The 27,250-nt window shown below is 46.1% G+C and overlaps 1 protein-coding gene and 1 pseudogene across 1 annotated transcript in view; both read right to left on the reverse strand.

Moving 5' to 3' along the window:
* The window catches only part of CDH23 (cadherin-related 23), a 523,436-nt gene that overhangs the window by 364,166 nt on the left and 132,020 nt on the right, over positions 1-27,250 (reverse strand). The window lies entirely within an intron of this gene.
* On the reverse strand, positions 2,765-3,488 carry LOC102853202 (annotated as a pseudogene).

Genomic DNA, 27,250 nt, shown 5'->3' on the forward strand with positions numbered 1-27,250 from the left:
TTTGTTAGCCATCTGAATGTCGTCTTCGGTGAAGTGCCTGTTCATATCCTGTGCCCATTTTTCTATTGGATTATTTACCTTTATCTTGTTGTGGCGCTCAAGTATTTCATAAATTCTGGATATAAGTCCCCAGACTTCTTTCACTCAGCTTGTTTTCAAGGTTCATCCACATTACACATACAACAGCACTTCATTCCATTTTATGACTGAACATAGATCTATGACTTGTTGTTTATCCGTTTGCTGACGGACACTGGGATGCTTCTACCGTAAACTACTGCCACTAATGTTACAATGAACTTCAATGTAAAAATATCTAAGTTTCTAATTTCAAATCTTTTTGGGAACTTTTTTATTTATTTATTAATCAAGTTATCACTTGACTCTGAGCACTATGATGCAAGAAAATCTTTAAAAACATTTTAAAAGAATTAGACTTTGCTGGGAAACATACAGATTAAACACATCTATTTATTGCTGGTTTTGTTGCTGCTCTCATTAAAATCGTAATGTTGATGTTGTGCATCACTGAGTCAATCTGACCTACAGTGACCCTACATGACACATGTGAAATGTCCCACATTGACCTTGGCTTTAATCTTTACAAGAATAGATCTGCAGGTCTTTCCTCTGCAGATCAGTAGAACGATACCAATGGTCCATCTTTCAGTTAGCAGCTGAACATTTAACTAGTATGTCACCAACCCCAAACCAAACTCAATGCTGCCTCATCAAGTCTGACTCACAGCACCCCTCCATCCGGTTTCCGAGGCTGTAAGTAATAATGAGGGGAGCACTGGCCGTGTTCATTGTTAAAGTGTTAACCTGAAGGCTGTGTCCCTCTGGAAGTTCAAATCCACTGTCACAGAGAGAAAAGAAGCGCAACCTCTTCCTGTGCTATTTAGAGCTTTGGAAGTCCTGTGGAAGATTAGCTGAGTCTGTTCTGATTCCATAGCAATAAGCTGAGTTGAACCACAATAGGAGGAGATTTTCCTCTTTCTCTCATGGAGCTGGTGGTACATTTGAACAGATAGAGCTTTTGTGTTAGCACCACAACATACTATGACCATGCTACCAGTGTCCCTTCCCATAAAACCATTACATTCCGAAACCCTAAGTATTAAAAAAGCCCTTGGAGACTTTGAGAGAAAAATAAAAAAGCCACATACAAAGATGAGAAGTCAGAAAATTCTTAACAGCGCCATAATCCTCTCATCCATTGTCACAGAGAAGGAAAGACACATGCTAATCCTGCAGTGTGGTTGGTCACATGGGTGTAGATTCTCCTGCGGAGCTTCTGGTGGATTTGAATTGCCTCTGCGTTGCCAGCACAATTTTCTGTAACACCAGAGTTCCCTATTTTACCAATGGCTAAATGATAAAGATGAAAAACTTTCATATTATACGGAAAACTATTTCCACTCTAGAATTCTATACCCAGCCAAAGTACCCACAAACATGAGTGTAAAACAAATATATTTCACTCAAAGGGAGGAAAATTTCATGAACCCTTTTTAGAGAATTACCCAACAATCCACTTAACCAAAATTAAAAGTGCAAATGAAAAAGCAAGCAAACAAAGAAACAAAAACAGAAGCCCTATTAAGCAAGATTACATGCATGAGAAAGACAAAGGATTCCCAGGTGTCTTGTCCTCCCTGTTACCATACAACAGGCCTCTTTAACAAATTGACTTCCAGAATAGTCACCAAGCCAGCAGAAATTAGTCCTGATTAAAGTAGAATGCTGTGAAGAAAAACATACAACCAATAAAAAAAGGCAAATGCTTTCAATATACTGAGAGGAGGTATTCAAGTACACCAGCAGGTGTAGGGAGTGGGGGCAAAAGTAGTAAACGCACAGAATATGGATCAAAATAAATAAAAAGAGGTGGTTATCAATTCTAGGGAGGAGAAAAGTGAAAATATAATTATAATATACTGTGTAGTTCAGTAAGGAGCCCCAGTGGTGCTGTGGTTAAGCAGTTGGTTCATAACCAAAAGGCTGCCAGTTCAAACCCCCCAGCCAATCTGAGGGTGAAAGATGTGGCAGTTTGCTTAAGTAAAGACCACAGCCTTAGAAATCCTACGGGGAATGCAGTCCTACTCTGTCCTATAGGGTCACTGGGACCAGAGCAAACTTGACCAAAGTGGGTTTATTTCTTTGAGTTTAGTTGGTTCCAGTGTGGATAATAGTGATATAACTATAATACTATTTACAAATATAAGGAAAGGATGTAATTATGTTGGAAGGGCAGATAGGGGACCCTTAAGAGCTAGGTGTATATCTGAATAGCAAAGATGAAGCTGAGGTTAACTTAAAAGACAGAAATCATCATCCTCCATGGTTGGAAGTGTCTAAAACTGAAAAATTTATAAGCATGTGATTTAGAAATAAGAAGGTAAATGCCAGAAATCGGATGAGGTTGTCTCAGGATAGGAATCAGGAGTGGGAACAGATGAGCCAGGCAGGGCACTGCTAGTTTTCATTATAAGCCTAGCTGAACTATTTGATTTTAAAATTCTGTACATAAAATTACTTTAATAAAAATTAGTTTATGTTCAGAATTGGAAGCTCTCAGTGGCTTCCCCTCTGCCAGCCCCTACAATCTATCCTGGAGAATCATCACCCTAAATTACTGCTCCCCCTATTTTTCTTCCTCAATCACTCTCAGTGGTGTGGGTATTTTTTGGTTTGGTGTTTTTTTGGAGGGTTTATTGATATTTAATATGTAAATTTATTTATTTGTCACTCATAGAAAGTCTTAATTTTGCCTGGGTTTGAATTTGGAGGTAAAAGTTCTCAGAGAGGGCAGCCTCCATCTCTTGGCGATCTGCTGCTCCTGGCCTTTTCCTTTTGTTCCTTCATTCTCCTGGCCGAAAGCTTAGCATGCTCTGCAGCCTCCTCATTCCTCTTAGTGTGCTGTTTCTTCAAAGAAACGCGCCAATGCTTGTGTGCTGACGCTTGTGCTGCAGGACACATGGTGCTCTGCACTGGTGTGCTCTGGTCCTGGTCTTCTTGCCTACTTTGTTCATTGGCTTTCTCACATCATCATCCTTAGAGAGACTGAAGAGTTTGAGAATTCTGCTGGCTCTTTTGGGCCCCAGGTGATGAGGCACAGTAGTTATCAGTCAGTCCAGGGATATCCTTCTCCCCTTTCTTCACAATAGCCAGGCTGAGAACACTCAGATTGGCATTCACAACGCACCCCGGACAGATCTGCACGTCCTCTCTCCTGTTCTCCATGGTCTGTAACAGGAGTGCCCCTTATCAGCAGCAGGAGAACTCAGCCATGGGTCAAAACATCTTGCTTCTTGGGACAACCCTGTTTGTCGTTCCCACCACTGATTCAGACCTTTCCACTCACCACCCAGAGAGTCAGCAGCAACTTCTGGGGCCATTCGCTTCTCATAAAATGTATGAGTTTGCATCTATAGTTCAATGAGCTTTTGACAGCCAGAGGCTGGGAAGGAGATGTTCAGCTTCATGGTGAAGCAGCCAATTCTCTGGTTTTCTGTCTTCTTATTTTAAATCTCTAGGACAACATCCTTCAGACCTTGAATACCACCACAGTCTGATAGGTCTTCACTATTTAAATCCAACTTTCAATATTGTCCTGCTAAGACCCTCCGCTTCAACCAGACTGGTCTATACACGAGCCTGTAAAATAGCTCCCCCTCTAGACCTTTCCTCATGGTGCTTCGTTCTCCTCCACTCCATCCCTTGTACAGTTCCCCCAAACAGTAGAGCTCATGTTATAGGGTGTGTCTCTGGAAGCTCCTCAGAAGAGCATCTGGGGCCTCTTCTCCTTCTTCTCAGAAGCTTAGTTTTCAAAGTCAGTATTGATACCCAAATGTCAAACAGGCCCTGTCCTTCTCAGTCAGAGATGAATGAACACTAAGGCCCTTTTCCTGAGCCTTACCTTCCCCACCCGCAGCCAGTGATCTTCCTGTTGAATGAGTGACACCAGAGTTATGAAGTCAGTCTCACAGCTACTCCCCATTGACATCAACACCCCAGGGCTGTCCATGTGCCTGTTCTCTTCTAAGAACTCTTGACCCTCTCACTCACTGACCCTCAGGGGCTGGGGGCAAGGAGAGCTGTGACCAGGTGGTGGCAATGCAAACAGCACATCAGACAGTGCAAGGGTGGTGGACCTTCTCAGTAACTGACCATGTGGGAAGACAGAGGACAGAAAGGTCCCTGGTGACAGCTTAACCTGGTGCCCATGCCAGCCAGCACTCAGAACTCACTACACATTGGTTTAAATACATCATACTCAGAAAAGTGAAAGGTCATAGACAGGACATAGTGGATATAACAATGGGCTTGAGCATGACAGAGATTGTGAGGATGGCACAGGGCAAGGCAAAGTTATTCTGTTATTTACAGGGTACTCTGAATTGCAATCAACTCAACAACACCTAATATAACCACCATTCTGACCCTAGGGAAAACCTCTCTATTTTCCACTCTACAGAATGAGTGGAATACCTGAAGGTGGGGAAAAGAGTTGGTAATGTAGTCCTCAGCTGTCCAAAGAATTCCCTACCAAATGTAAAATGGCACAATCACTATGAAAGGCCGAATGGTGTTTTCTCAAAAAGTTGGGAATAGAAATACCACTTGACCCAGCAATTCCACAACTGGGAATATACCCTAAAGAAACCAGAACCACAACTCAAGCAGATGTATGTACACCTATGTTTACTGCTGAATTAGTCACAATAGCAAAGAGACGGAAAAAACCCAACTGCTCATCAACAAATGAATGGATAGAAAAACTATGGTACATTCACCCAAAGGACTATTATACAGCATTGAAAAACAATGAACTGCAAAACATTATACAATATGAGGGAACCATGTTAATTTATGCTAAGTGAAATATCTCAGTCACAGAAGGACAAATACTGCATACACCACTGTTACAAAGTAGGACAGACATTGGGTAGGTTAGGGAGGGAAAGGGGAAAGAGTGGATAGATAATGAACATTGCATTAGAACAGATCAGGGGAAGAACTGTCCGAAAGGCATATATGATTATGCATTATATGTATGAGAACAATCTGGAACAAGGGGTGAATTGTTGGGTTGGTTAGGGGAGGGGAGGGAGAAAAACAGCAAGAGTGAAGAAAAAACATACAATAAGGGGTTGATCAGACATTGTAGGTAATTAATGACACAAATTATAATTGTTATAAAACTACCAGAAATAAGACAAAGTATTCCATACCACTCACTGCATGCTCCTACCTAAAGATCCTCCCCCTTTCCTCCTTGCCAACACCACCCAACCTGGAAGTCAGTCTGAAGGTCTGCTGAGAGCCTCTGTGCGCTGCTCTTCCCAGGAAGGACCTGGAAACCAAGACAGAAGCCTCCAGGAGGGGTCATTTGAGTCAAAACTACCCTTTATACACCTTGATTTTATTGGGAAGGTGGGCAAAAAAAACCTCCCTAACATCCTGGGGCACACTGTGGTTCCCCTGTAACAATCTAACAATGACTTCTCTCTTTCTTGGTAGGTAAGTGCCTGGGTTGTCAACTTTTAGCTTATGAATAACTTGTACTGGCCCTTTAATGTTATGTGCATTCGCCTCCACTCCGAAATGACTGAACCATGGCCCTCCCTTCACTGCCTTCGAGTTAATTTTGACTCACAGCCATCTTATAGCACAGAGTAGAACTTGCCTCAAATGGTTTCCAAAGCTGTAAATCTTCACAGAAACAGACCACTACATCTTTCTCGCCCAGAGCAATGGGTAGATTTGAACCACTGACGTTTTTGTTCAACAGTCAACCTTTAACCATTATGCAACCAAGAGTCCTTGAACCATCAAACCATCATCTCACTTGCTGGATATTCAGCTTTTCATTCACTGAAAAGGCTTCAAGCATTTTCTTGCACTAATATGTCAAAGTCATTGCCGTCAGTTTGGAACTGGCTCATAGTTGACTCTCCAGTGGGTTTCTGAAGCTGTAAATTGCACAGGAGGAGACCTGGAATCAAACTGCCAAAGAGACTAGTTTTGGGTCAGCAGTACAACTCCCCATGGACTGACTACACCGCTAGAGATTCCTTTTCTTGTACTAAAGCAAGATTCAATAAGAACTGTATGTATCCGCTCTGACTTAGATACAGATTCATTTTAAATGCTTATTAAGGAATAGTATTTGTAACCCAGATGCTGTCTAGATAGGGCATCAGCTTAAACATCTGCTGCCTCAGTTTCTTCACTTATGAATGGGTCTAGCTCCCCGTGCAGTGCCTTCTGCAGAGGGCTAGGGTGGAGATCTGGGAAATAACAGTGGACAAGCACTTTGAAAAATAGAGGCCAGGACTATCCTCTTCACAGCTATCTACAGAGAGGCAGACATTCCAAGAGGAAAATCCAGGGAAAGGGTTTGTGGGACCTGTAGAAGAGCTCTAGTCAACCACCCCCCTCAATCTGGGCCAGCTGGACCTTCTCCCTGATCCCAGGGTGCAGGGGACTGAGTCCAGGATAGAAATGGAGTTCAGCTGAGACATGAAAGGACCCTGAGACTTGCTAGAATCTGGAAATCAGTGAGAGATGGATGCACAGAGCCTCTTGAGTCTTTTGTGTTTGTTCTTTTTTCTTTTTAAATAATTGTGATGAGCCTAGGATCAGAATAACTTCCAGCTGACAAAGATTCATCTATGTATCAAAAAGGGCATCTATGTATCAGGGTCCAGGCACTTTACAAGGATTATCTTTTCAAAGCTTCATGACAGCCTGTGAAGTAGATGTAATTTTTATTGCCATTTTCCGGATGAGGAAACTGGAAAACAGAGAAGCTAATTAAGCTCCTCAGTCTTGTGTTGCAGACCAGGAGAGCTGGGATTCACATCGAGGGAGGCTACTCCAGAGCCTACGGCTATTAGCCATCCCACACTGCACAGTCTCAGAGTCCCTGAGTGGTGCAGGGGGTTGACATGCTCGGCTGCTAGTGAAAAGGTTGGAGGTTGGAGCCCACTCAGAAGTGCTCTGAAGGAAAGTACTGACTAGCTCTTTTTGAAAAATCAGTTCCCCAAAACCCTATGGGGTATCTATGACACACAGGCCATTGCTCTGGAGAGAGAAAAAGAGAAAGAGGGAGAGAGAGAGAGAATTCTCAGTTATGGGTGAGTCAAGTTTAATAGGGCCCAGGGGGAAGGGGGACGGCCAAGATGACCTTGAGAAATTGAGATTCATGGTCATTCTGGTGAAGTGATATTTCAGGGGGTTGCTATCAAATTACTGAAGCCAACCAGAGAGTTCAAGTTCAGAGGTTGATGGGAATCAGGGTGGCACAGGATGTGGAAGAGTCAGTTATTCATCCATCCACCCATACACATTTACAGAGAGAGACACAGCATAAAGCCATACTGGCCTCCCAGATGTTTCCAACAGAAGAATGTTTAGGAGTCAGTAATTGGCTAAAGGAAAACAGGCACAATAAAGGAAAGCTTTGAGGATGTGGATGGATCTGGGACTTTTAGAGTTTGAGTCTAAGCTCTCTCCCTTACTTGCCGTGATATGTCAGAGAAATTGAGCAGCCTCTCTGACCCTCAATTTTTTCCTTATAATTTAGATGTGCATAATAAAACTTGCCTCATGGGGTTATTATGAGACTTCTAGGAGATATAGCATGCCAAAATCTAAGTGCAAAGTAAATTCTCAATAAACCTTCCCACCTGCCCACTGATTTGGACCCAGCGAGCCACCATCAGGTTTCAAAGGCTGTAAATCTACATGGGAGGAGACTGCCCATCTTCTTCCCTCCTAGGGGCCGGCGGATTAGAACTGCTGACCTTTCAGCTCGTAGCCCTAAACGTCACAAATCATACCACAATTAACTTCAGCTGCTACCAGAATGTTATTATGACTTTGTGGGGTGGGGGCAAAGGGTAAGGATGGAAATGGGCACACACAAGAGACGGTAAAGTGCTTTGCAAATGCTACTTATAGTGGGGAAGGCGCTCTGGGTGGAGACAGGCAGACTCTGAAGGCTTAGGTCCCTGTCTGTCTCAGGAGTGAATGAAAAGCTGGGGAGGTGGGGTCTTTCGAGGGAGGGGTCCCTCCTCCCCATGGCATGCAGCCATGCCCTCTCCCACCGAAGGGTCCAATTGGGGTGTGTAGTGGCCTCCAAAGCTGCCCTCAGCTCTCTGGGAACAAGCCATCGCTCACAAATAGGGTTCCATCCCCCCCGCCCCAAATTCATTCCTTTGCATGATGATGAATCATGCAAAACAAAATGAATATGCAAATCTCCTTGGGGCGGGCCTTACATCTAAGGGAAGCTGCAGTTAATAAATTGATTCTGAGTAAGAAGACAGCTCAAGCAATACAACTTCTCCTGCCCTACTCCCCTTCCTATCTCGGGCTCCTCCCATCCTGGGCACCACTCCGTCCACAGCCACAGTATCCATTCTGAAGGGGCAGATAAAGGGCGCTGGAGTAGCCTGGCCCCTACTAAGGGAATGCTGTTTAGACCTGGTGTGTTTTTTCCCTTTCTAGTCTGTGGCCACCGCTGCAGGCCCTTCAGGTGGTGTGACATGATAAGTGGGACCTGTCACTTGGTGCCTGGGGGCTCAAGGGCAGACAAAGCTGGGGGAGGTGTCACATAGCTGCTGGGGATATGAGGGTTGGTGAGGGCGGGAGACCAGAGACCTGGTGGCCTTGGGACAGAGGCAGGGAGGGGCAGGAATTCTATGGGCCCTGGGGGTCTTGGAAAAACAGTTCCAACTTCAATAGGTAGAAAGAGACCAAATTATCATAACTAAAAAGAACTCTGAAAATTGCCTAGTCCAAAGGTGTGCTACCCTGGTGCACATTAGAATCAACTGGGAGGTTTTTAAAAAATATCCAGATTGACTCAACTGGATTCGTGATCCAGCTCTCTGGGTTGTTAGGGTTTTTTTCATTCCCAAAGGACTTCTGGCCCCAGCCCTGTCCTCTGCTCTGTGGGTGGGAAAGCTGACAGTGGGGAGTGTGGAAGATGGGATCAGGGCTTGCAGTAGATCATGGGGGTCTGGGGGTCATGCTCAGGGCTGCAGACTCTGACCTCGGTGCTGATTCCATGACCACCCTTCTCTTGTCCTAATAAGCATGGAAGGCTGTTCCCCAAAGATACACCATCCTTATCCTCCAAGGAAGCAGAATGGGATGGTGGAAGGGGCACTGGATCAGGGGTCAGGAGACTCAGAGGCCAAGAGAGCCTGGACACACGACAAACTGTTTGCCTTCCTATTCTTATCTGGCAAATAAAAGAGTTGACATAATTTTCACATTTCCTTGCTCTTCTATGAAGTCATAACTGTAAGTCCTTCCTGAAATCTAACCCAAGGCTTTCTTGCTGCAACGCTAGTCCCTCTGCTTGGGACTGTCTTCAGAAGATTTACAGGTAGCATGCTCCAAAGTAAAAATCCATGAAAGACAGCTCTTTCTTCCTCTCCTTTCTTCCAGGGTCTTGTTCTCAGATGAGACATACAGCAGGAAGACAAAGCACAGGCAATGGCCCACTGCTGGCCACAGGTGCTAGGACTGCAGAGCAGGGTGTGAGGAGTCAGTGGAAGAAGGACATCTCTTCTAAGGAAAGCCAAGGGCACTACGGCCCAGGACATCAGAGGTGTGACACTGTGACTTGTCTCACCAGCTTCCAAATGGACAGCCATTCCAGAAAGAACAAGAGGATACTAAGATATCAGTGTGACAATCCCAGACACTGGTCCCGTCCTCCTCGTCCACTGCTGCCTGACCTTAGGCAAGGGGCTTAAGCTCTTTGAGTCTTAGTTTTCTCATCATTACAAGAGGATGAAGATACCTGTTCCCTAGATTTGGAAAGCCCAGATATAATGATGATGATGGTGATGATGAAGCATTTAGTTTAAAGTCCGTGCCACATTCAGCCCCATGTCTGTGCCATTAGGTGGCAACAGTTGCCATCATGGCTATAAACTTTATTATCACAGCTGTATCTTTTGCTTGGGAGCAGGCCAGAGGAGCCCCTGACCCACAGAATATGTCTTAGAGAGACACAAGTAGAGGGAGTCTGTTATGATGTCCTAAGGCCAAAGGAATTCCAAAGTATCAAATGGAAATGAGGGGGTCTGTTCCTGTTGTTCTAGGTAAGTGCTGGGGGACGCCCCACTCGCTCCCTTAAAGAGTGCAGGAGCAATGGGGGAAACAGGATGGAGATGTAGTAATATACTATGTCTGACGGCCAAGGCCCACTGGCTCCACCACTGGCTCAAGAGCAAGAAGTCCTGGCACTTCAAGACCGGGAGAAGGTCACTAGACAGATTCCAAGAAAAGAAGGAGATCCAGAATTCCAGATGCATCCTGTTCCCAGGTGTCCTAGGACAGTCACAGTCTCCTGCGATATAAGACCAGACATGACCAAAAAACAAATCAGCCCCTGACAGAACCCAAGGGCACACCTGCCTTCACCCATCTGCTGGGTGGTCCAGGCTCTTGTCTGTCCCACCTGGGCCAGGAAGTTTCAAGGGCCTCCCCAACTACCCACAGTGATGAACTGCAAGAGATCAGCTCAGTGGAGAAGCAAACTCCTCCCCAGCCCTCCTCCTCCAAGCCCCGAGGTACCCACCGAGGGTTCTCGGTTCGGTTAGGCAAGTAGAGAGATCAACGGTTAAGAATTGCAAATGACTTTCATTAAGCAGGGTGCTAATACGATGAATTACAAATGAAACCTAGATGAAGAGGACCCTGGCAGCCTTACCTCCGTTTGATATTAATTGGGCGACACTTTGTTTTAATGGTACATTAATTAATGCGGAATTTCGACGGAAGTCCGCGTGACACTCACATTAATACAAATGAATTCATTACCGTCGGTGTTATTACAAGAAATGACAAATAAATCTGTAACAGTGGGACCCTTCAAATAATAATCACGAATCATTAAGTTTGCAGCTTGCTTGTACTGTAGCTTGCAAATATGTGTGTATGTTTACTGTTGCAAGGGCGCCTGTGCCTCCTGACTGGGGGACGCAGGGTGGGGCCTAAGCCTGATCAGATTTTGCATCTGCTTTTCTGCCCCATTTTCTCCTTCACCTCACCAGCAGCCTCCCCTAGGTTTTAGGGATCAGTCTGTCAGGTGTGATTGGGGATGGCCCCCCAAATCCGCAACTCACGGTTCAGTAATCAGTTACTTTTGAATGAATCCATTCCCACTTACAGAGACAGCACCCCCACCCCATCCTGCCCACATGTCAGGGCAGAACAGGGTTCTCAAAGGCTAATTTTTTACAAGTTGGTTACTAGGCCTTTCTTCTGAGGTATCTCTGGCTGTATTTGAACCTCCAACCTTTCCATTTGCAACAAAGCATGTTAACCATTTGCACTATTCAGAGACCCTTGCTCTCTGACAGAACTGTCTTATATGTTTCACAATGAAACTCAAGAGGGCTTGAGGAGAGAGTTCACGTGTGTCTAGTGAGCAGGACTTTCTCATCTTTGGTCCTCACAGCCATCCTCTAGAAGGACTGCCAATTGTTCTCCATGGAAAGATGGAGACTGAACCAATCAATCTTAGAAGAAACAACTCAGACGAGCTCTTTAGAAGCAGGATGACAAGATTTTCTCTCCTTTGTTTTGGACCTTTCTTTAGGAAAGACCCATCAATAGAAATGGACATCATGATTGAGAAAGCAGAGGGTCAGTGAACATCCTTAATGAATAGATTGAAAATTGCTATTCAGTGTCTCAGATACACCAAGGGTCACAAAGATGGCACCAGACAGGCATCATTTTGCTCTGTTACACACAGGTCGACATGAGTTGGAGCCGATTGCAAGGAAACTAATAACAAAGGTAAGAAAACAGGCTTAGAGAGGTCAGGTTATGAATCCACATGCTGTCAGGCTTAGAGAGGTCAGGTTATGAATCCACATGCTGTCAGAGCAGGGGTGAAGCTCAGGACTCAACTCTGCTTATTCTAGAACACAAGTCCCAGCACACCAGCTTCTTCCAGGGATTAACTCCCATCTGGCTGGGGCGAGAGAATTGAGCTCTCACTGTTGTCTAGTCAGAACTAACTTGTAGCTAACCCTCGAGTGGTTTTCAGGGGCTGTAAGTTACACACAGGAGGAGACTGCCCATCTTTCTCCCAAGGAGACATCACTGGATTTGAACAGCTAGAGAAGCACCACCTTTAGGCTAGCAGCACAACTCCCTACAGACTGAGCCATGAGACCTCCCCTGGTGAGCAGATACTATGAGAAATCTGGAAGGTGGGTCCCAGCTCTCCACTCCCTGCTCAGAGCTTCACATCACATTATCCCAAGGAAAGAAAGGGGGCATAGACAAGCTAGGTCTACAGCTCATGTAAGGAGGTCTCACATCCTCCCAAGGTGCCCAGAAGTTATAGTCAAAACCATTTTTGCTTCTACAGGGCAACAGATAAGTAAGGTCCAAATAATCCACACAGAAAGAACAGGCTAAGACGCCAGGTGGGCTTTAGAACAGGCTAAGACACCAGGTGGGCTTTAGAGCAGGTCTGCCAATCATTAGCTTCTCAATTTCACACTCCAGGTAGATGACTCTGATGGCTCTGGGGTCCCTGCAACCTCTGGAATTCTACACATCAGTTGTTTCCTCCCCTCCAACGTGAATCAATCAATCTTATCTTCCACTGACAGCAGTTTTCTGACCTTTGACTGATAGGTGGAAGCAACAGGAAGACAAAGCCTCTTCTTTCCACCCACCTGACCACACCCTGAAGGCCCAGTCCCACCCACCGTCTGGCCGAGGAGTCCCTGTCCTCTGAGGTTAACACCATGGGCAGGTCCTGACAGGGGCCAGATCCTAGCAGAGGAGCATGGGGGTCGTAGCCCACACCTGGGGGGGGGGGCTCCAGCCCCCTCTCCTGCTTGCATTCTCCTCCATTCACACTGGTATTGAATGAACCAATTAATCACCTAAGATTGTTAACTGTACTAATTACGCTCGCTCTTGCAACTTGTGGAACAATTATTTACTGTCTCTGCCTCCCGAGCTATCAATTATGGTGATTGCAGGCAGGCTGTCACTTCTTCTGAGCCAAGATCGAGGAGGCATAGCCAGACTCAGGGCTGGTTTCTCAAGGAGAGTGTTCGGGGAGCTGTGCCTGAGCCGGGTGATGGCCAGTAGATGTGGCAAAGGCGATGGCCTCTTCGCAGAAGGCCCAGAAGGTTTTGCAATCTGATCAGGGCAGCTCGACTCTAATCTTTACTGATATCTTTATCATATGAAAGTTGTTGCCCCCAAAGATGAAACGGTGACCACTAAGTCCTACCTTGGGATTGTACTTCTTCCTTTTTCCTCCTGTCTCTAAGAGTGGACACACAGCACCCTCATTGGCCAGACTCTGGATAACACATCCAGATATCTACAAGGGGAATCTACGTATGTACTGAACTTTTCCTCAGGGATTATCAAACCAGGATCTTTCTATTTCTTCTTCCTGGCTGCACCCCAATGCCTGCTGACATTGCTCCCTTCTATTCCCAGTATCCTCTACGTGGAAAAGAGCTAGTGCTTCTGTAAAGGAGCTATGAAGGAAGTCAGGTCAGAGAAGACACACCAGGGCCAAGACACCATCAGACTCTGTCCATCCACTTGAACTCTGAGCTATTCCTGTCCTCTGGGGCCACTGGACTTTGAGCACAAATGCATGGGGCAGCTCCACCTCCCCTCCACCTCCTGCCCCACCCCCACCATCACTGTCACTGTGACAGTGTGTGATGTGAGGCAAGACAATGGGAATGGCGTTCGTGTAAACATGGATTTATGCAGGAGAGCAGCAGTTTCCAGCAGGCAGTGGTTCTGTCACCTGGGCTCCCTCCCACACCCAGCCCTCCTGCTGCCCTAAGCGTTCATTTCCTAACGTCAGGGCAGAAAGCACTTAGAGGCCACTGCTGAGCCCGAATCTATTACGGTGTGGGGAAATGCATTCCGTCACCATGCTGCTGACAGGTTCCTGATGGCTGGAAGAGAGGTAGTGGCTCCCGAAGGGCCCCATCTCGCTGTCCCTCTCTCTGGTTTCTATCACCTGCAGAAGCCAGGCAGAGTGAGCGACTCCTTCATTCTGATTGCTGCAGCTGTGGAGCCCTCAGCGTCCAGCCAGGTCCCCCTTGTATTCCAACAAGCAGCTGCTCGCTTGATACTTCCATTTAAATGGTAAAAAGACACTTCTGACTCAGCTCATCCAAAAACAAACTCTAGATCTCCCCTTGACGGTGAGAAGCGCCCTCTGCACGGCAATGCGTTCCCTCTGCATCTTGTTAGCCAAGCCATAGCCAGTCACTGAGGAGAGAATTACAACTCACGGACCCAATGGGCTTCAGAGAATTGTGCTCCATAGAGTTTTCAGCAATTGATTTTTCAAAAGTCACCAGGTCTTTCTTCCAAGGCAGGCTGGAGGTGGATTAGAACCTCAGACCTTTCTGTTAGCAGCTAAGTATACCAACCCTTTGCACTACCCAGGACTTGCACACAATTACTAGGCTAGAGCAGTCTTTACCATTCTAGCCTATTTGCTCGCCCAAATATCAGCCTACTTCTTCCCAGCACATCCCATTTCTTGCCTCGACCACTACAGTGACCTCCTAACTGGGCCCCCACATCCTCCCCAGCTCCCTGCATTTCAGACTTCACCAGCAGCTGGTATGAACTCTGGTTATGTTGCCATAGCCCTGCCCCTATCCTCCAATCATCTTCTAGAAGCTTCCTGCTGAACTTAAGATAAACATCAGAGGGGGTCCCTTTGGGGGCCTTGCATGACCTGGCCCCCTCTCTAGCTCCCTTTCACTTCACTGGCACTGGCCTCTGTTACTTCCCCAGACGAGCCAGCTGTCTTTCTGCTCAGCCTTTGCCTATGTCTCTGGGAATCTTTCCTCATCTCCATCCTAATTAACACTAAACTGACAGCCTTGCTCTTTGGCACTTCAGAAAGGTCCTTGACAACATATTTCCCCAATGCAGCACGTCTTTTGATTTCTTGACTTCTGGTACATTGGATGGTGATTTCGGATCCAAATAAAATGAAGTCAATTTAAAGATGAAGGTGTATCTGGCTCAAGCCATGGTAATTTCAACTGCTCTGTATGCACGTAAAAGTTGGATAATGAATAAAAAATATCAAAGAATAATCTATTTTTTTAATTGGGATATTGGTGAAGAGTATCAAATATACCATGGATTGCTAAAAGAACAGACAAGTTGGTTCTAGAGGAAATGTGATCAGGTAAGGAGGGTGAAACTTTGTCTTGCATACTTGAGGCATGTTTTGAGAATGGTCCAGTGCTTGGAAAAGTCCAGTCTCACACCACGCTGGAAAAGGTACTGCTGTCGCGTGCCCTTGGAACTGACCAATAGCTAACCCTCCAGGGGGGGATTTTCAGAAGCAATATAAATGGCACAGGAGGAAACTGCTCATCTTCCTCGGGTAGAGCAGCTGGTGGATTCGAACCATATGCCTTCTGGATTTCAGTGCAGCTTCCTGCAAACAGAGCTCCCTGGGAAATGTAAGTTGTTGTTGTGCGCCACAGAGTCAGTTCCAACTCACAGTGGCCCTATGTATAACAGCTGTGAACCCTGCTCAATCTTGAGTCAACCTCGTCTCTGATATACCTAGTTCCATCTTCCCAGTTCCTGAGTCAATCCATCTCATTGAGGGTCTTCCTCTCTTGTTCTGTCCCTCCACCCTTCCAAGCATGATGTCTCTCTCTAAGGACTGGTACCTCCTGGCAACATGTTCAAAGTATATCAGACAAAGGTTCAAAATCCTTGCCTCCAAGGAGCAGCCTAGTTTCACCCTCTCCAGGCCAAACCGGTTTGTTCTCCTAGCAGTTCATAGTATATTCAATATTCTTCTCCAGCACCACAACTCAAACACATTGATTCTTCTTCTATCATCCTTAGTCACTGTTCAACTCTCTGATGCATAAAGACCATGGCCTGAATCAGATGCACCTTAGTTTCTAGACTGACATCATTGCTCTCCAGTACTCCACAGAGGTCCCTGACAGCAGATATTCCCAATGCAATCTGTCTTTTTTATTTCCAGGCTGTTGGGTACCAAGAGTGCTGATTACAGAGTCAAGTAAGCTGAAGCTATTAATAGTCTCAATCTCTTCACTGTCTATTATAATGCTGCCAATTGTCCCAGTAGTAAGAATTTGTTTTCTTGATGTTGAGCTTCAATCCATATTGAAGGCTGCAGTCCTTGACCTTCTTCAGAAAATGCCTCAGGTCCTCCTCAGTTTTGGCAAGCAAGGTTGTGTCATCTGCATAACTTAGGTTTTTGATGAGTCTTCCTCCAATCCTGATGCTACATTCTTCCTCCTAGAGCCTAGCCTCCCAAATGATCTGTTCCACATATAGGTTAAAAAATATGGATATAGGATGCATCCCTGGCATACATTCTTCCCAATTTTGAACCATGTAGTGTTCCCTTGCTTTGTTCTGACAACTGCCTCCTGGTCCAAGTATGGGTTTCACATAAGCACTATCAAGTGTTCTGGGATCCCCATTCTTCTTAGAGTCAGTCAGAGTTTGCTGTGATCCACACAGTCAAATGCCTTTGCATAGTCAATGAAACACAGCTAGACATTCCTCTGGTACTCTTTCCTTTCAGCTAAAATACATCTAGCATTGGCTATAATATTCCTAGAGCCATAGTCTCTTCTAAACCCAGCTGCACATCTGATAGTTCTCTGTTGATGCACTGTTCCAGTCATTTTTAGATAATTTTCAGCAGGATCTTGCTTGTATGCGATAATAATGACATTGTTTGATAATTTCCACACTCTGTTGGGTCAACTTTTTTTTTTAATGGAGACAATTCTGGATCTTTTCCAGTTAGTTGGCCAAGTGGTTGTCCTCTAGATTTCCTGGCACATCTTGGTGAGCATGTCCAGGGCTGCATCTGTTTGTTGAAATATGTCAGTGAAAGAGAAGACAACTCCCAACAAAGTGGAATGACAGATGGCAGGCAGTGGGCTCTAGCATGTCAGAGATGGTGAGGATGGAGCCAGAGAGGGTAAGGTTTAGATCTCTGTTCTTAGGGTCGCTATCAGTTGTAGTTGGCACGTAACCATAGGAACAACAATAGGCTAGCACATGATCTTGTTTTGAGAAAGAGAGTTTTTCTCTGTAGGTTTTATTAGCTAAGTAATGAAGCCATACTGGAGTTGAAGGTGACTTGATGGCCCTTGACAACAACACCAACAAACCAAGAGCCAAGACTTCTGGAACCTTCTCTGATTCCCAGTCTGGATCAAGTTCTCATCCTTGTCTGTCCTCATTCACATCTCCTGGGGCATTTCTTCCAGGGCTCTGACCCCCTTTGCAATTATGGGATGCTTTGCCATCTGTCTCCCTCACAGACTTTAAGCCCCATGTAGGCCATGTCTGGTCCTTCTCACCATGGAATACCTAGGGCCCAACACAGTGCTGGCACGTGGCTGACATTGAATAAATAGCTGTCATATACACGAGCAGACTCCTAGGCATTTCTCAGTTTTAGTCTGTTCTCACCCCCTCTAGGAACCTGTCTCTAATCCCTCCATCCTTGATTGGCTGCTGCTTCTATGGGCTCCCAGGGTCCCTTCCCTGTGCCACTCCATTTCATCACTCATCACACAGTTCACATCACATTAAAACTCCTTGACTGCCTTGCTTACCACAGCACCTCTAGTACCACTGTTCTCATTTACCTAGCACAAAATAGCCTCACAAAAATATTCCCCACATAAATAAATGCCCCATTCCTCTCCCCTATGTTCTAAAGGTAGTAAGAAACACTGGGTGAGGGGCAGGTGGCTGAAAGAATATGAAGGAGAATTTATCGGATGGCTGAGACCAACGAAGAGGAGGAAGTGGCTTTGAGACAAAGCACTGAGAAAGGGTACAAGCTGGAGAACTTGGACTTCTCTTGGCTGAATTTGGAGACAACGTGGCCACCAGGCTAGAGAGGAAAGAAGGCTGGGGTACCAGGAGTCTGAGACAGGCAAGCTCAGACTCGTCCCTTATCACAAACTCCAAACCCCTCCTCTGTTGACCTAGCTCAGGTCTGGTCCTGAGACTCCCTTGGCTGGGTAACCATATCATCTGTAGGTATCTGGAGTGTAGAGGGTAGATGGTGGTCTTCACGAACACTTCTCTTGTGTCTGGAGTTGCCTCCCCCAAGCTAGTATGCACTTCCCTCTCTCTGGTGTCCTTGGCAAGCCTCACCGGATCACAGATTCCACTCTGGTCCATTCTCCAGTTTTATGACCCTGCTCATCAATGGATACAGATTTCACTCTTGGTCCTCTTCTCTTCCATTAGAATGAAAACTACCAGGGGCCAAGCCTGTGGTAGTTTTGTTCAGCTGAATCCCCAGCCCTACAAAAATGTCCAACACACAGTAGACCTTCAAGAACCATTGCTGAATTAGTAAATGAACCAGTAAATGAGTTGTAATTGTGTCTACCAGCATGATTGGCCAGAACCAATCCACAGCTGACCTTCCAGAGGGGTTTGAGGCTATTAATTGCCCAGGAGGAGTTTGCCCATCTTTCCCCTGCAGAGCAGCTGGTGGATTCAAACCACATAGCTTTGGGTTGCCAATGAAAGTCCTTACCACTCAGCCACCACAGCTCCCTAGTGAATGAGTAGGAGTACAGACAGTAAAGCAGTTACTGTTAAGCCAGCTGATGCATGCTGGCCCCACAGGGGTCAGGGCACAGCTGTGTTCCACAGCCCTCGATGGCTAATCCTTCAGAAGTAGTTCACTAGGCCTGGCTGCCAAGGGTCTAGCCACCGAGTGCACTAACCGTCTATATCAAGCAGGGACCAGCTGGTATCTAAGTAAAAGAACAAAATTCTTTCAAGTTAAGAATATCATCCCTCCTGGAGGAAAGAGAGATGGTTGACAAACCACCTGGCTCAGGAGCCCCCTACGAGCTCACCTCTGACCCCAGTGATAATCGGACAGAGCTGGAGTGTGACCCACTCTGTGGTCCCTTTTATGAGACACAAGGTGCATAGAACCACCTAATGGATTTCTCTCTAAGCCTTGACCTCTATCAGGGTCAACAGCTCCATCATCTCCCACCCAGCACTCCCTCCTCCCTCCCTACTTGCTGTTTTCTAGGGAGATGAAAATCTGACTTGGGCGCACCTAACCTGTTGTCTCCTGTCTCTTCCCTCTGCAAATCTCTTTAAAAAACAAAATCGTGCACAAAAGAGATGAAAAGAGCCCTGGTGGAGGAGTGGTTGAGCACTTGGCTGCTTAGTGAAAGGTCAGCAGTTCGAACCTAACTGCTGCTCCATAGGAGAACGACATGACAGAGACTCACATCCATAGAGGTTTACAGCTTTGGTAACGCTGCCAGTTCTATCTGTCCTTTAGGGCTGCTATGAGTCAGAACTGATCTGATGGCAGTGGGTTTAATCTTTCAGAGAGTGGACGATCAAATCCCAGGGGAGGCTGAGAAAGAAGTGTTCTCTTTTTCAAGTTCTTGCATCTGTTGCTTGGCCCAACGGCCAAGGCTCAAAAGATCCCTTTAGTGGACATGACTCTCTCCTTCCATAGTAACTCAGAGAGTACAAGTGGCTCATTCTTTGCCACTGCTGTCACAAAAGAGAGGGTAGTCCTGACCCTGGCCTCAGACTGACCTCAAGTCACACACAGCACCAGCCACAAATGGACACCAGACTTTGGTCACAGGCCAGCCCCAAACCACTAAACCTGTCCATAAAATGATATCTAAAGAAATGAAGGCATCATTTGGCAAGTCCCTAGCTGGTTGGAGGCCTCGTGTGGGTGCAAATGGAAACTCTGTGGCCTGGAGGTAAGGAGCTGAGCTGCCAACTTCAGGCATATGATTGGACTCCACCAGCTGCCATGTGGAAGGAAGATACACAATCTCCTCCCATGCAGTTTACAGCCTCTGGAAACCTGCCGGCAGGTCAGCAACGAGGCAGTTCTGACTCAACAGTCCATAACAACTAACATGAAGGAGCTCTGGTTTTAAGAGAAGTTAACAGTGGCACTATGCAGTATTTGTCATTTTGTGACTGAGATATTTCACTCAGCATAATAATGTCCTCCAAGGTCACTAATTTTATAGAATATTTCACGAGTTCTTTGCTTTTCAGTGCTGCATAATATTCCATTGTGTAAATATACCACAACTTCTCTATCCATTCATTTGTTGCAAACTGGGGGCAGGGGGAGGACAGGGAGGAAAATGTACAACAATGAATGAATGGAAATCCAAGTTCTTTATAAACTTTCATTAAAATCTAAAAAAAAAAAGAGGTTAGACGCTCAGCTGCTAACCAAAAGGTCAGCAGTTTGACCCCTACTGCTGCTTCACAGGAGAAAGATGTGGTTGTCTGTTTCCATAAAGATTGTTATTGTTGTTGCTGTTGATGATGATGATGTGTATCAAGGAGTCAGAGCTGACCCACAGCTGACCTTTCAGCAGGTTTTCGTACAGGAGGAGAATGCCCATCCTTCTCCCACAGAGCAGCTGGTGGCCTCGAACCTCATGCCTTTAACACTGCAGCACAGATTCTTGCCCCTAGGCCACTAGAACTTCCTATTACAACTTTGGAAATCTATAGGGCATTTCTAGTTTGTCCCATACTGTCACAATGAGTTGGGTTCAACTTAATAGCAACAGGTTTTATTTTCCTTTATGAATCTAAAAATTGGCAATATGAACCTACCCAGCAGATAGCTCTAATGGTAAGTGGCCTAGCAGCAAGAAGCTGTGATGTAATCCCAAAGACACGCAGTTCAAGGACCCTAGCTGCTCTGTGGGAGAAGGTTGGGCAATCTCTCCCCATGCAATTAATAGCTTCTGAAAACCCTAGGGAAGGTCAGCTATGGGTTTGCCCCAACTCAGTGCTACACAACAACAACAGCCATTGAAGAAATACCTTGCAATTTGCTTCCATAAAGATTCATTCATATTCATTCTCTCTCTCTCTCTCTCTCATCAAGTTGGAACTGAATCATACCTAACCCTTCCTTCTGGTAGGTATTCAGAGGCTGTAAATGACACAGGAAAAAACTGTCCATCTATTTCCCTGAAAGCAACAGGTGGGTTCAAACTGCCTGCCTTCGGATTGGCAGTGATACTCCAGAATTAAGTTTGCATAGAGAAGTGTACTCGGGGCGGGGGGTGGGGGGTGGGGGGGAGGGGATGGGAGAATTGTATACCAATGAAGGCATTTTTTTTCTTTTTAGAGAGGAGTGAACTGGTGGGGAGGGGTGGGCAGGGAGAAAAGTGCGGCAATGAATAAATGGAAATCCCAAACCTCTGTAAATGTTTATTAAAATTAATAATAAAAAAAGTGAGGAAAAAAAAGAATATAGCTAAGAAAAGCTCATGGATCAGCTCTCCTGAGTCACATGCACTCACTGGGAATTGAACTCCACTTGGAACCAGTGGACTTGATTTTGGTTATGATGGGCTAAGAACTCTAATTAAAAACCACAAGACCCCCTTGTCATGGAGTGAATGTGTTTTGAATGTAACAAGGACATGAATTTTGGGGGGCTGAAGGAAGAGTATCTTGGATTGAACTGTGCCCCACCATTTCCAAATTTGTTATAAATCTTCAGGTCAAAATTTCATTTGAGAACAGATTGTCTCTGTTACATTAATAAGACAGGATTAGTGTCTTTTGAGTAAACCTCTTTTGAGATTTAAGAGATTAAATCAGTGAGAGACAGAGAGATGCGGAAGAGACATGCCAATTGGCATGATAATCACCCAGAGAGGCTCACTGGGACAGGTCAGGAGGGGAAAGCCTTCCCCCCTGCAGGCAGCACTATGAATCTTCACTTCTAGCCTCTTCATGGCAAGAAAATGAATTGCCTGTTAAGTTACTCATTTGGGGTGTTTCTGTTATGGTGCATTCACTCACTCATTCATTGCTGTCAAGGTATAACTGACTCACAGACAACCTTCAAGTGGGTTTTAGAGGTTATAAATCACACTGAAGAAGACTACTCACCTTTCTCTTGAGGAGGGGCTGGTGGATTTGAACTTCCAGAGAATCACAGTCACTGGGTTAGAAGCACAATTCCCTACCGACTATGCCACCAAGGCTCCCTTCTGTCAGCATGCAGACCGAGTCCGCCAGCTGCTTCATGGGAGAATGATGGGCAACCTCCTCTCATACAATCTGTTGTTTCTGAAAACCTGCTGGAGGGCCAGCTATGGGTCCGTTCCAATACAATGGTACACAACAACAACAACAACAGCAGGGTAACTAAGATACGCTCTTGACATGAGAGCTAGACATGAAATACCATCTTCTTCCCCCACTGTGGGTGAGGGGTCTGATCTCTGGCACTCCTGGGGTTCTGTATGCATCGAGGAACATGTTTTGGGGGTGCCACGTGTCATGACCCCCAGGTCTGATGTGGAAATGTCGTTTCTCTACTTTGTCCTGATCGATCACTAACTGGTTAATCTCTCTGCTAGCATTTCCCCCAGGAAATGCAGCCTGCAGAGGAGTGGGTGGGGACAGGGGCGCCAGTGTAGGCTTTGCTCCCTAACCTTGATTGCTGTCCAGCCCCAGCCTATTCTATCTGAGCCCCAGCCACACCACCCTCCCTTCCCTAAAGTGGGGTGATTGGAACTCCTCCTGCTAGGGCTGATTAGGCCTGATTTCACCAGCCTGCTCCCACCTCTGGGACCTTCCCCCTATTATTAAAGTTGTTTCCGTCCACTCTCGGTCCGCTGGATGAGGTGAGTTTATTCGATTTGATTTCTCTCCCCACTGCCTCCCTTTCCTCAGCTCCTGTCATCCACCCTGCCTGCACCAGTGGCAGCTGTGCAGGCCTGAGTTCAGTCAAAGGCAGGAAAATTAACTTCTAACCTCAGAGTAAAAATAGCTATAATACAGCTAGGTGAATAATAGAAGCTTCATCAAATGTACCTTTGATTAAAAGCTGGGACCTGCTTCCTCATCCTCCCTCACCTCCTCCCCAAGGAAGGGCTGGTCCTTTAGAGCAGAGACGGCCGAAGGGACAGGAAATACAGCCAGTCTCACCTCCAGTTTGGTTTATTCTGTGTGTGTATGTGTGTTTCTCTCTGTCCCTCTCCTTCTCAGGCTTTGTTTTACACGTCTGGATTCTCTCTATGGGCCCAAGGATCTCAGATGCTAGATTTCTCTCTGCCTGCAGCTCTCAGCAACTTTGGAAGAACTGACTTCCTTAGAAGCACAGCTCCCAGCAGCCACGGGACCCATGCACACCAGCATGGGGGCCAAGGCAGACTGAAAACATGAGGCTGAGACTTCCAGCCTCACTCTGCCCACCACACTTCCGGAGGGCTGAGAGAAACTCTAGCACCCCTCTAGGCTCCTCTTCTATTATCTGTTAGCTAGGGAGAACTTTTCTCTTGCCGGAGTGACCAGGGCTAGTGGTAAAATTCAGGTCATTGGCAGGAAGGATAATGGCAGACTTGCTCCGCGTCTCCTCACACTTTATGACCCATGTCATCTGTGAACTGCTGGGTACATGAGTTCACTCTACATGAATTCTCTCAGCTTGGGCAGTGTGAACTGCGTAAGAGCCGTGACAACTATCTACCTGCTCGGCTACTGCACACGTCCCTTTGTTCTTCAGCAGTGAGAGTAAAAGGGGCGAAGGGAGTCAATTCCAGGGCCCATAATAGCAGTGATTCTTCTGGGGCTCCTTACTCCTGAGACACACAGGGATAGGAGGCCTGGAGGATGACTAGTACTCAGTTGCCTCGGGTAACTGATGTGTTATCTGTCCCAGAATCAGAGCTCTGGGGTCCCACCTGGCTCCTTGTGCACTCAGACTAGTGTTTATTTTTTTTTTTTTTATTTTTTTCTTAAGGATTTTATTTTTTTTTTAAATTATATTTTATTAATTTTCATAAACATTTACAGAGATTTTGGGCTTCCACTCATTCATTGTTGCACTATTCTCTTTACCCTCCTCCCAGTTTGTTCTTGTCCAAATGCCACAGTGCTTGTCAAAGCCAGTTCTGATTAATCTTCTTTGTCAGTGTATCCTTTGCCATTCCAGTGACCTGTTCTCTCACCAGCTGGAGGTCTTATCCTTTAAAACTCTGGACTTACTATTCTTATGTCCAAATATCCAAGATCACTCACTATACAATGTTGGCCTCAGAATAGCTAACACACACACACACACACACACACACACACACACACACAAGTCTCCTCAGCTCCAAAACCAAGGGGTCACCAAAATCAAGTTCCATTTAAAGCCCCTGGTCCAGGCAAGCCCCTAAAATGCCCTGGAAGGGGATCTCTGCTCAGAGCCACTCACATCCTCATGGAATAGAAACGTCTAAGAACCACTCTCTCTGTGCCTTTCCTTGGAGGAGGACTGGCTGTAGCGAACTGGAGTGTGACACCCCAGCCCTCACTCACACAGGGCACCCAGCTGTGGAAGCAAGAGGCTAGTGCTTTTCAATTTCACGCCAGGTGTCAGTGGCCAGGCCTTGGCTGGCCTTATCTGCTCTGCCTCCTGTCCAGGTGGGTGCCCGCTGAGCTCAGCTTCCCTGAAAAACCCTGGCTGCTCCAGGAACACGTGTGGGCAGAGGGGGCCCTGGAGCACTGGCATACACCAGGAGATGTGGAAGGTGCGCGTCTAATGTCTAAGAATGCCTGAGTATCTTGAGACCCCTAGGATCTCTAAGACCCCTCGAGACAGAGGATCAAGGGCTGATATCACAGAGCACAGATTAACTGCTATTCTTACATTATCTCAGCCACTAGTTTGCTCTTCAGGAGCTCTGATGTCATCGTCCATGATCCGGTGCAATGCTAACCAAGAGGTTCTGAGTCGCTGGGGGTTTGAATCCACCAGGATCTCAGCAGGAGAAAGAGGAGTCATCTCCTTCCTCCGAGAGTTAGAGCCTCAGGAGCCCAACGGAGGGGGAGGGTCGCTGTGAGCAGGCACCCACACAATGGAAGGGATTCTGAGCTTTAATCCCACCCTTCTCCACTTCCCTGATGGGAAAAGCAAGGCTCTGGGAGATGAAATAACTTGCACAAGATCACATGAAGCTGACAGACCCGGGACTGAGGCCCAGGTCATGCAGCTCAGAGCCCTGTTGTTAATCCTTAGATGACAACTTTCTATGGGGAAGTGATCTAAAAAATGCTTGGAAGAAACTCTTAATAAGCTGACAGATTTCATTATAAGCTTTTAATTAGAAATAATTTCTTCCTTCATGTGGTCAAGACAGTTCCTCTCAGAATCTCATCTTCATCTTGAAAATGGGGACAAGGGGATACAATGTCTTTATGCTCACCCTCAGATCGAAATCCAGCCCACCCACTGTCCTAATACAGCCCACCAGATAAAAATGATGTTAGGTTTTTTTAACTGTTGTTGTGTGCCATTGAGTCAGAACTGACTCCTAGCTGACTCTCCAGCAGGTTTTCAGAGGCAGTAATCACACGGGAAGAGACTGCTCATCCTTAATCCTGCCGAGCAGCTGGTGAATTTTGAACTCCATGCTTTTGGGATTCTCAGCAGCTTCTTACCTCATGGCCAAAGAAGTGTAATATGCCATGGTATGTGAACATTGCCTTTTCAATCTATATGCAGAACAGATTATCCAGGAGGATTATCTAGGAGGACGAGTGTGGCATCAGGACTGGAGAACTGGAGGAAGACTCATCAACAATCTGCATTATGAAGATGACACAGCCTGCTTGCTGAAACTGAGGAGTATCAGAAGCACTTGTTGCAGAAGGTCAAGGACTGCAGCCTTCAATATGGACTGAAGCTCAACATCAAGAAAACAAAAAGATTCTCACCACTAGGCCAACTGACAGCATCATGATAGATGATAAAAAGATTGAGATTGTTAACAGCTTTAGTTTGCTTGGCTCTACAATCAACACTCTTGGTACCAGCATCAAAAGATGAATTGCATTGGGGAAGTCTGCTGGCAGGGACCTCTCCAGAGTATGGGAGAACAACGATATCAGTCTAGAGACTAAGGTGCACCTGATTCAGGCAATGGTCTTCACAATTACTATGCTTCAGAAAGCTGGACAATGACTAGGGATGATAGGAGAGTTGATGACTTTATGCTGTGATGCTGGAGAAGAGTATTGAATATACCATGGACTGCCAGGAGAACAAACAGGTTCATCCTAGAGATGATGAAACCAGGCTGCTCCTTGGAGGCAAAGATTCTGAGGCTTAATCTCACATAGTTTGGGCATGTTGCAAGGAGGCACTAGTCCTTGGAGAGGGACGTCATGCTTGGAAGGGTGGAGGGACAGTGCAAGAGATGAAGACCTTTGATGATATGGACTGATTCAGTGACTGAAATAATGGAGGTAGGTGTGTCAGAGGCAATAAGGTCAGCACAGGAGAAAGCAGGGTTCTGGGCTGTTTTGTGAACATTATAGGAAATTCAAATTTAAGTGTCTATTGTTTGTTGTTGTTATGTGCCATCAAGTCGCTTGCAACTCACAGTGACCTTATCTATGTACAACAGCCCTAAACCCTGCTCTATCTCTTGCCAATCTCACTGTCTCGACACACCTATCCCCATTACCCCAGAGATGGAATCAATCCATCTCACCAACGGTCTTACTCTCTTGTGCCGTCCCTCCACCCTCCTAAGCATGATGTCCCTCTCTAAGGACTGGTCCCACCTTGCAACATGTCCAAAGTATGTCAGATGGAGCTTCAGAATCCTTGCCTCCAAGGAGTAGCCTGGCTTCACGCTCTCCAGGACGAAATTGTTCCCCTGGCAGTCCATGGTATATTCAATACTCTTCTCCAGCACCACAGCTCAAAGGCATCAACCTTCCTTCTATCATCCTTAGTCACTGTCCAGCTCTCTGAACCATAGCAATTAATGGCAAAGACCATTGCCTGGATCAGGTGCACCTAAGTACCTAGACTGACATCGTTGCTCCTCAGTACCTAGGAGAGGTCTCTGACAGCAGACTTCCCCAATGCAATTCATCTTTTGACTTCCTAAAACCTGGTACCAAGAGTGTTGATTGTTGTTGTTGTTATGTGCTGTCGAGTCGTTTGTGACTCATAGCGACCCCATGTACAACAGCCCTAAACCGTGCTCTATCCCGTGCCAATCTCATTGCCTCTGACACACCCATCCCGATTGCCCCAGTCACTGAATCAATCCACCTCATAGAGGGTCTTCCCCTCCTGCGCTGTCCCTCTACTCTACCCACCATGATGTCCCTC

The sequence above is a fragment of the Elephantulus edwardii genome, unplaced genomic scaffold, assembly GCF_000299155.1.
Source record: "Elephantulus edwardii isolate Elephantulus edwardi_28Jun2011 unplaced genomic scaffold, EleEdw1.0 scaffold00074, whole genome shotgun sequence".
NCBI classification, from domain to species: domain Eukaryota; kingdom Metazoa; phylum Chordata; class Mammalia; order Macroscelidea; family Macroscelididae; genus Elephantulus; species Elephantulus edwardii.